Here is an 8406-nt window from a genome sequence, read left to right as displayed (position 1 = left end):
AAAGAATATTTGCTGCAAGAATAAAATCTGTCATTTAAGCAGTAACTTGAATGAAAATATGCTAAGGCTATCAACATCTATATCTACATCAATATAGATATGCTAACAGCTAAAGAATGATACAGACTAATGGGGCCACGTCGAATGAACATAGAAGTGAGATTGAGGAGGCACCCACTGGGGAAAGTTGGGAAAATATGAGCATCAAAACAAATAATGAGAGTAATGAGCAATAACCAGTTTAATAAGAACCTGTAAGTCCTTATTGATATTGATGCTCACAAAGACAGACAGATTTTAAAAAGGTAGAAAATAAAACTATTCTTCTTCTTCTTTTTTTTTTTTAAATCACAGGCTCTCTCTCTGTCACCCAGGCTGGAGTGCAGTCATGTGATCATAGCTCACTGCAGCCTCCAATTCCTGGGCTCAAGGGGGTCCCCCACCTCAGCCTCCCAAGTAGCTGGGACTACAGGTGTGTGCCACCATGCCCAGCTAATTTTTTAATTTTTTGTAGAGACAGGGTCTTGCCATGTTGCCCAGGCTGGTCTCAAGCTCCTGGGCTCAAGTGACCCTCCCATCTCAGCCTCCCGAAGTGATGGGATTACGAGCGTGAGCCACTGCACCCAGCCTAAAGCTATTCTTTATAGTAGAATACCAAATAGTAGATGCAAAGAAATAAATGAGTTAGAAAATCACCATTTTCTTTTTTTTTTTTTTTTTTTTTTTTTGAGATGGAGTCTCACTCTGTCACCCAGGCTGGAGTGCAGTGACGTGATCTCGGCTCACTGCAACCTCCGCTTCCCGGGTTCAAGTGATTCTCCTGCCTCAGCCTCCTGAGCAGCTGGGATTACAGGTGCATGCCACCACGCCTGGCTAATTTTTGTGTTTTTAGTACAGATGGGGTTTCACCATGTTGGCCAGGCTGGTCTCAAACTCCTGACCTCAAGTGACCTGCCTGCCTCGGCCTCCCAAAGTGCTGGGAGCCACCACACAAGCATGAGCCACTGCACCCGGACACAAATCACCATTTTCAACCAAAGCAGTAATCACTGATTCAGGCAAGGATCATGACTAAATGCTAAAATGGTTGAATGAAGTGTATTAGAGAACAGAATTAACAGTGTCAGAGTACACCTCAGAGATTACTTATTAATTACAAAGGGAGAATCTGGCAGATATCACCTTACCCCAAGTGATCAAAGTTACCATCCCCCATGATGGAAGAAACCAACATCATATGTCTACTAATGTAATGCTCTGTAATGTAATACACATCCTTAGTATTTCTGCCTAAAATGCATAAATTGATCTAATTCTGAAGAAGCATTGGTCTGTACTTTTCAGAAATGTCAGTGTCATAAACAACAGAGACAAACTGAGGAACTCTTCCAGCTCAAAGGACACCAAAGGGATAACGGCTAAATGCAACCTGTGAACCTGGAGTCAAGAGGCGAATGCTTTAAAAGAGCATTACTATGACAACTGGCAAAAATGGAATCAGGACTATGCACTAGTAGAGAGCATTCTGCCAATCTGAAATTTTCCTGAATTTGATCATTTTACTGTTGGCTACGTAAGAGCAGGTTCTTCACTTATACACTATTGGTGGGAATGCAAATTAGTTCAGTCCCTGTGGAAAGCAGTTTGGAGATTTCTCAAAGAACTAAAAATAGAACTACCATTTGAATCAGCAATCCCTGGGTATATACCCAAAGGAAAATAAATTGCTCTACCAAAAAGAGACATATACTTGCATGTTCATTGCAGCATTATTCGTAATAGCAAAGACACAGAATCAACCTAGGTGCCCATCAACGGTGCATTAGATAAATAAAATGTGGTAAACATACACCATGGAATACTATGCAGCCTTAAAAAATGAAATCATGGGCCAGGTGCGGTGGCTCACGCCTGTAATCTCAGCACTTTGGGAGGCCGAGGCAGGCGGATCACGAGGTCAGGAGATCGAGACCATCCTGGCTAACACGGTGAAACCCCGTCTCTACTAAAAATATAAAAAATTAGCTGGGTATGGTGGCAGTCACCTGTAGTCCCAGCTACTCTGGAGGCTGAGGCAGGAGAATGGTGTGAACCCAGGAGGTGGAGCTTGCAGTGAGCCAAGATTGCGCCACTGCACTCCAGCAGCCTGGGTGACAGAGCAAGACTCTATATCAAAAAAAAAAAAAAAAAAGAAAAGAAATCATGTTCTTTAAAGCAACATGGATGAAGCTAGAGGCCAGTATCCTAAGCAAACTAATGCAGAAACAGAAAACCAAATATCACATTTTCACTTATAAGTGAGAGCTAAATCTTCGGTTCACATGGACATAAAGATAGCAACAGTAGACACTGGGGACTCCAAAAAGAGAGAGGGAGGTGGGGGCAAGGGCTGGAAAACTTCCTATTGTATATTATATTCACTATCTGGGTGATGAGATCAACAAAGCCCAAATCTTAGCACCACACAAAACCTGCATATGTACCCCCTGAACTAAAATAAAAATGCAATTTTTTTTTAAAAGAACAGGTTTTTGTTCTTAGAGGGAGTCTGGGGAGAGAGAGAGAGAGAATACATGTTAAACATGTGAATGATTACTGAGGGATTCTTTTATTCTGGCAATTTTTCTCTCAAAAAATTTTCAAGGTAAATGTTGGGAAAAAAAGAACAAAAAGGTAGAATTGTGTCTCTTCCACTACTTAATTAAATGTATCCTTATAAAACACGTACAGGCAGCAGAGAGGAATTGTTACGTATTCAGAGATGAACTGAACACTGCAAAGTCCTGCTTTTGAGGATCTTACTCTGATAGACTATATCTTTATATGTACAGACATGAGTGTTTATTTTCCCCCATATAAAGTTACTTATTATAATTACATTTTAACTTTAAAGAAAGTAATTTTGAAGCATGACATTCCGAATCCTTTTAAATGATTGGAGAGAACATTGTTAATTGCAACGAATCAGCTAAAAAGAAAAGAGCAAGATTTTACTATATTTGGTAAAAACAATTAACAAGATCGTAATTTCACAAATTGTAGACAATGCAAGTCTAATCTAATTTGAATTTAGTATTTTTGTGCCTCAGTTGGGTAGCAGATGGTGTAATAAATTATTTCCAATATTTTACTTTTCACTGTTTGACCATAGTCCCAATTCTTCAGAAACAAGAGCCACTGGGGCCCAGGAGCAACATAGATGTCAATATCTCATCAATATTAAGGCTTCAGATGATGTTTTCCTAAAATTTCACCTATTTATTGCCAAACACCTTTTTGCTATTAATTTTTTTTAAATGTATGTAAAGAGAAGAGAGTAATAGTTTGCCAGTGTTCTTTCCTTTGGTTCCACTCTCTCCCTCATTTCAAGGTATAGGGATGTTTGTAAACAGTTAATGCTCTCACCTTTGTCAATCTTTGTGCACTACATTCTCAGCCATCAGGACTTTATTTCCTTAATGAATATTTCATATATATTAGTGAGACAACCGAGTCCTCATGTAGCTATGTCAGGTCTCTAATGATGCAAATAATCTGATTATCATAAATGCACGATTAGTGTGAAGGATATCAGGCTACTGTTTAGACCGTGCTGAGGGCCAATTAGTGGTTTAATCAACGGCATTAGTGAGTACCTACTGTGCCCCATACTGGGCTCAACGGGGGAGGGGGGGAGTCGGGGGGGGACGCTTCTGGGGCCCCAGGACGGCAAATGTGGCAAAGGTCTTGTTAAGAAAAACATAATGTAATTTTATTATTTTGAACTCTGGGAAGACTGGTCTGAGAGGGACCTTTGAAAGACTTAATGAAATCTGCCAAGACACTATTTGAAGCATGACAAATGGTCGCAGTTGAATAGTTGCTTTGCTGCTGATGATATAAATCAGACTCTGATATAATGCAAGCAGAATCTCTGACAGCGAAGTATGAAATGGAAGAATTTTTGCCATCCATAATTTTCGCTTACATTTGCATACGTTTTTACAATGTACAAAGTGACCTTTAGTATATAATTTTTTGTTGTTATTTGTTTGTTTTTGAGACAGAGTCTCACTCTATTGCCCAGGCTGGAGTGTGGCACAATCTGGGCTCACTGTAGCCTCTGCTTCCCAGGTTCAATGGATTCTCATACCTCAGCCTCCCGAGTAGCTGTGACTACAGGCGCACACCACCACGCCCAGCTAATTTTTGTATTTTTTGTAGAGATGGGGTTTCGCCATGTTGGCCAGGCTGGTCTCAAACTCCTGACCTCAAATGATCTGCCCTTCTTGGCCTCCCAAAGTGCTGCTGTTACAGGCGTGAGCCACAGTGCCCGGCCGTGTATATAATTTTAATCCTTCCTTAGCTGACCCAGCATCAGACAAGTCAGGAACCATAATCTCATGGTCTCCCATCACATATGGGCCACAGAGGCTGAAGAGAGGTGATCACATGGGCTGAGATGAGAAGCATGGGGAAATGGAGGGGCTGGGACAAGAACACCAGTCCTTCTGACTCCTTCATAGTCCTTTATACTTGCCCTTCTCAAACTGTCATGTGCACAGGGCTCACTAGGGGTTGTGGCTAAAATTAGATTCTGATTCAGAGGATCTGGAACAAGGATAAGGATTCTGCGTTTCCAACAAGCTCCCGGGTGATGCTGATGCTGCTGGCCCAGGGTCCACCTGTTGAGTAGCAAGACCTTACATTACCTTTGTTTTAGCTACCAAAAAAAAAAAAAAAGGTCACGCAAAAAAAAAAAAAAAAAAAAACCCTCAAAAAGTAAAAGAAATCTAGATCTTCTGATGTACTACCTAGAATGATTTTTTTACAAATGCATGTAAAATACAGAATTGGTCATTCAAAAGTCCCTGTTGAAAATACAGTAGCTGCTCCTCAATAAAAAGAAATGTAAAGCAGCAAAAAGACATTTGCCCTATTTAAATCCAGAGATAACTGATTCCTAATGTCTGGCTGACAGCTATGTTGTAATTGTCCGGCATGTAAATTATTGGCTACATTTCCCCAAGTCCTGAAACGGTGGAATAAGACGTACCCGAGCGCCTTCTCGGAGGCAGCAATCGAGGCGCCCACAAGATGGCGCTCCCGCGTCAGCATTGGCTCTGGCGCGGGCCCCCGGGTGGAGCCCGCAGGCCTGGAGGAGGGATGTCCAAGCCGCACGAAGCCTCATGCGCCAGGAGAGCGAATCCATGGCACCCAAGAGACCCCGAGGTACTTATTGAAGTTATCAAAGCAACAGCGTCTAATTTAGTTTTTGTTTTCCAATTCCTGAAGCAGGGATGCGGAGACAGAGGACTCGAACAAAGAAACCTTCCTGCTCTCAAAGGTGGAGCGCTCAGAAAATGCAAGACGTTTATATTTCATTCTCTGAAAAGAAGCCCATAGCTCTTGTTCCTTCAAAAAGAATTACTGAGCAACTCAACAAACAAGGCTCTGCACTGGAGGCAGAGCAGCACACTTCTGGGTGGGTTTGCACATGAAAGAAACATTAACAAAAGAAACCAGGAGAGGCTTGAGGAGGGCGTCCATCTGCAAGGGGCCCCCCTTGGGGATGCCCTACTGACCCTTAGGAGAGGCTGGGCCTGGAAACGCAGGTCCAGAAACCACCTGCAAAAAGGGGGTAGTTCTGGCCAGGAACAAGACAAAAACTGTCAAGAGATGGAGTGTGGCACTCAGCACATGCTTAGGAGCAAAACATTGTCCGCTGATGATTTCAGAATCCTCTAAGGGAGAGATGCTATTGTGAGATGAGTCTATTTTACCAAAATTGTATTGACTCTACTCCACATGTTCATAAATAATTAGGAAAATCAGCATTTTCCCTGGATCGGTTAAAAAAAAAAAAAAAAAAGAACAACAACAACAACAACAACAAAACCCTCCTAAAGTAATAAGTAAGACAGTGAGAGGTTGCCCCATGCTAGGTAATTTTTTTTTGAGACAGAGTTTCACTCTGTCACCCAGGCTAGAGTGCAATGGCGTGACCATGGCTCACTGCAGTCTTGACCTCCTGGGCTCAAGGGATTCCCCCCACCTCGGCCTCCCAAGTAGCTGGGACTACAGGCACATGCTACCATGCCCAGCTAATTTTTAAGATTTTTTTTTTTAGAGATGGGGCTCTCTCTATGCTGCCCAGGCTGGTCTCCAACTTCTGGGCTCAAGCAATCCACCTGCCTTGGCCTCCTGAAACGCTGGGATTACAGATGTGAGCCGCCACACCTGGCCACATTTTAGCTACTTTATTATCTCATTTAATCGTCAATAGCAATCCTGCAACATATTTACTATCATGATTTCCATTTTGCATATGGGGAAGTCCAGGTACAGAAAATCTACGTATCTTATCCAAGGTCACACAGTTAGCAAGTGGCAGGCCCATGACTTAGATCCAGGCTAAACTCTTGGCTAAAGCCTGAGTTTTTAACTGCTAAACCACTCAGCCTCTTGAGAAAAAGCAACTATCAGGCTGGGCACGGTGGCTCATGCCAGTAATGCCAGCACTATGGGAGGCTGAGGCGGGTGGATCTACCTGAGGTCAGGAGTTCAAGACCAGCCTGATCAACATGGTGAAACCCCATCTCTATTAAAAAATATAAAAATTAGCCAGGCATGGTGGTGGGTGCCTGTAATCCCAGCTACTCAGGAGGCTGAGGAAGGAGAATCACTTGAACTCAAGAGGCAGAGGCTGCAGTGAGCCGAGATCGTGCTATTGCACTCCAGCCTGGGTGACAGAGCGAGACTCCATCTCAAAAAAAAAAAAAAAAAGCAGCTATCAGTGACTTAGTGGCTGCTGGCTTGGGGAAGGGAAGGCTGAAATGTCACAGTCACTGAGCCTGGAACTATTTCCCTTCACTGATGACCATTTGAGACAGGGATCTGGAAACTGTGGTTTCCAGTCTGAATAAACTAGTTTGCATTAATGAGCCTAGATCATACACCAGAAAAATCATCTGCAAAGCAATAAATCAGATTTTCTAGCACTTTAAAACAAATCCCTGTTGATAGCTTAGGCATTTTAGAAATGATATCCATTCTTTCAGGAGAGCAGGGTAGTAATTAGTAATTTACTATACGTGGCCAAGGGAACTCTAGGACACTGGGAAAATCTGATTCTATAAACACAGTTTGAGGCTAAAGAGAATTATGAGAGTAATTTTCTCAGTGTAATAAGTACAGTATATTCCTAACGGTGGCCAGAGGTTTTAAAAGGAAAGTGGAAATACTGCAGAGTGTATTAAAGTCACACAAATAATTTAAAAATCTGGAACAAAGAGCTTATAAAGAAGGACTCAGGATGTGTTGAGCTCAGAAATAAGAGGTGGGGGTTTAACTTAATGATTTTCAAGAAAATGAAAAACATACTACTGTTTTCTGTCTTGACTACACAAGATGAAGAATTTAAATTGTGGTGTAGAGTTAGGTTAGACTCGGGCCAGTTTGTAAACTGGGAAGCTGAGGCAAAGGCACTGAATGATCATGATATGTGCAAATCAGCCTTGACAGGTCTGGGGTACACAGGTTTGCATTCCTCATGTTCGTGAACTAGAGACAACCTCCTAAACCAAGGTGGTTTTCAACTCTTCTGAGGAGAGGAGACCTATTCAAAACTTTAACATTGAAACCCTCTTCCAGGGGAGATTGTGCTGGCTAAAACCTGGGATGGGAGCCTCTGCAGGGGACCTGCTCGCCTTGCCCACCGGCCACCACCACTGTCCTGCCTGCGTCAGCACCACCTTGGGGCAACAGGGACTCTGAATCAGGGCTTCTCGCTGGAAAAGTGAAAGGGCAGGGTTTTCTGGCACTTTCCATTGCCTAACTACAAAAATATTTTAAAAGCCTCATTGTTCACACGATGAAAAAGAACATTCTAATAGAAAAACATAAGGAAGGGCAATAAGTTTGGAATTAAACCCTACACAGCAATACGACAGTAATTCTAAACTTTCCAATACACGTTCGATACTTACTAGTCATTAACTACTCATCAGGTTCTTGAATCTTCAAAGAGGAACAGAATGTAGAGAAAATATATGCCTGACAATCATCTGGGGACTTATGTTTCAGGTAGTAAAACCCACAGACAATTAAACCCCAAATCTGGTAAGCTCTGTGCCTTGCTCCTGGTTAGCCCTCAAACGTTTGTTGAATGAATGCATAAAAGCCCATGGGGGAGAATACTTGACTCTGAGACAAGTGGTAATAAGCTACCTAAGTTTTAAACTGGTGGTTTGGGAAATTAGTTTAGCAGATGTGAAGTGGGAGGCTACTGGGAGAAGGCACAGCGAAAATGTGGAAGATATGTTAGAACAAAAATAACTGGGAAGAGGCAAATGGCAATGAATGACACTAATTCAGTGAGAAGGAAAAAACTCATCTAGAAAACTATTTATTTGATCATTTGCTGAC

General features: G+C 42.2%; 1 protein-coding gene across 4 annotated transcripts in view; it reads right to left on the bottom strand.

The window, feature by feature from the left end:
- Positions 1-8406, bottom strand: part of RASGRF2 (Ras protein specific guanine nucleotide releasing factor 2) — a 281177-nt gene that overhangs the window by 29483 nt on the left and 243288 nt on the right. The gene's annotated exons all lie outside the window — the stretch shown is intronic.

The sequence above is a fragment of the Pongo abelii genome, chromosome 4 (genome assembly GCF_028885655.2).
Source record: "Pongo abelii isolate AG06213 chromosome 4, NHGRI_mPonAbe1-v2.0_pri, whole genome shotgun sequence".
In the NCBI taxonomy this organism is placed as follows: domain Eukaryota; kingdom Metazoa; phylum Chordata; class Mammalia; order Primates; family Hominidae; genus Pongo; species Pongo abelii.
Note: the sequence above shows the minus strand (reverse complement) of the source record. Positions and strands in the feature narration are given on the sequence as shown.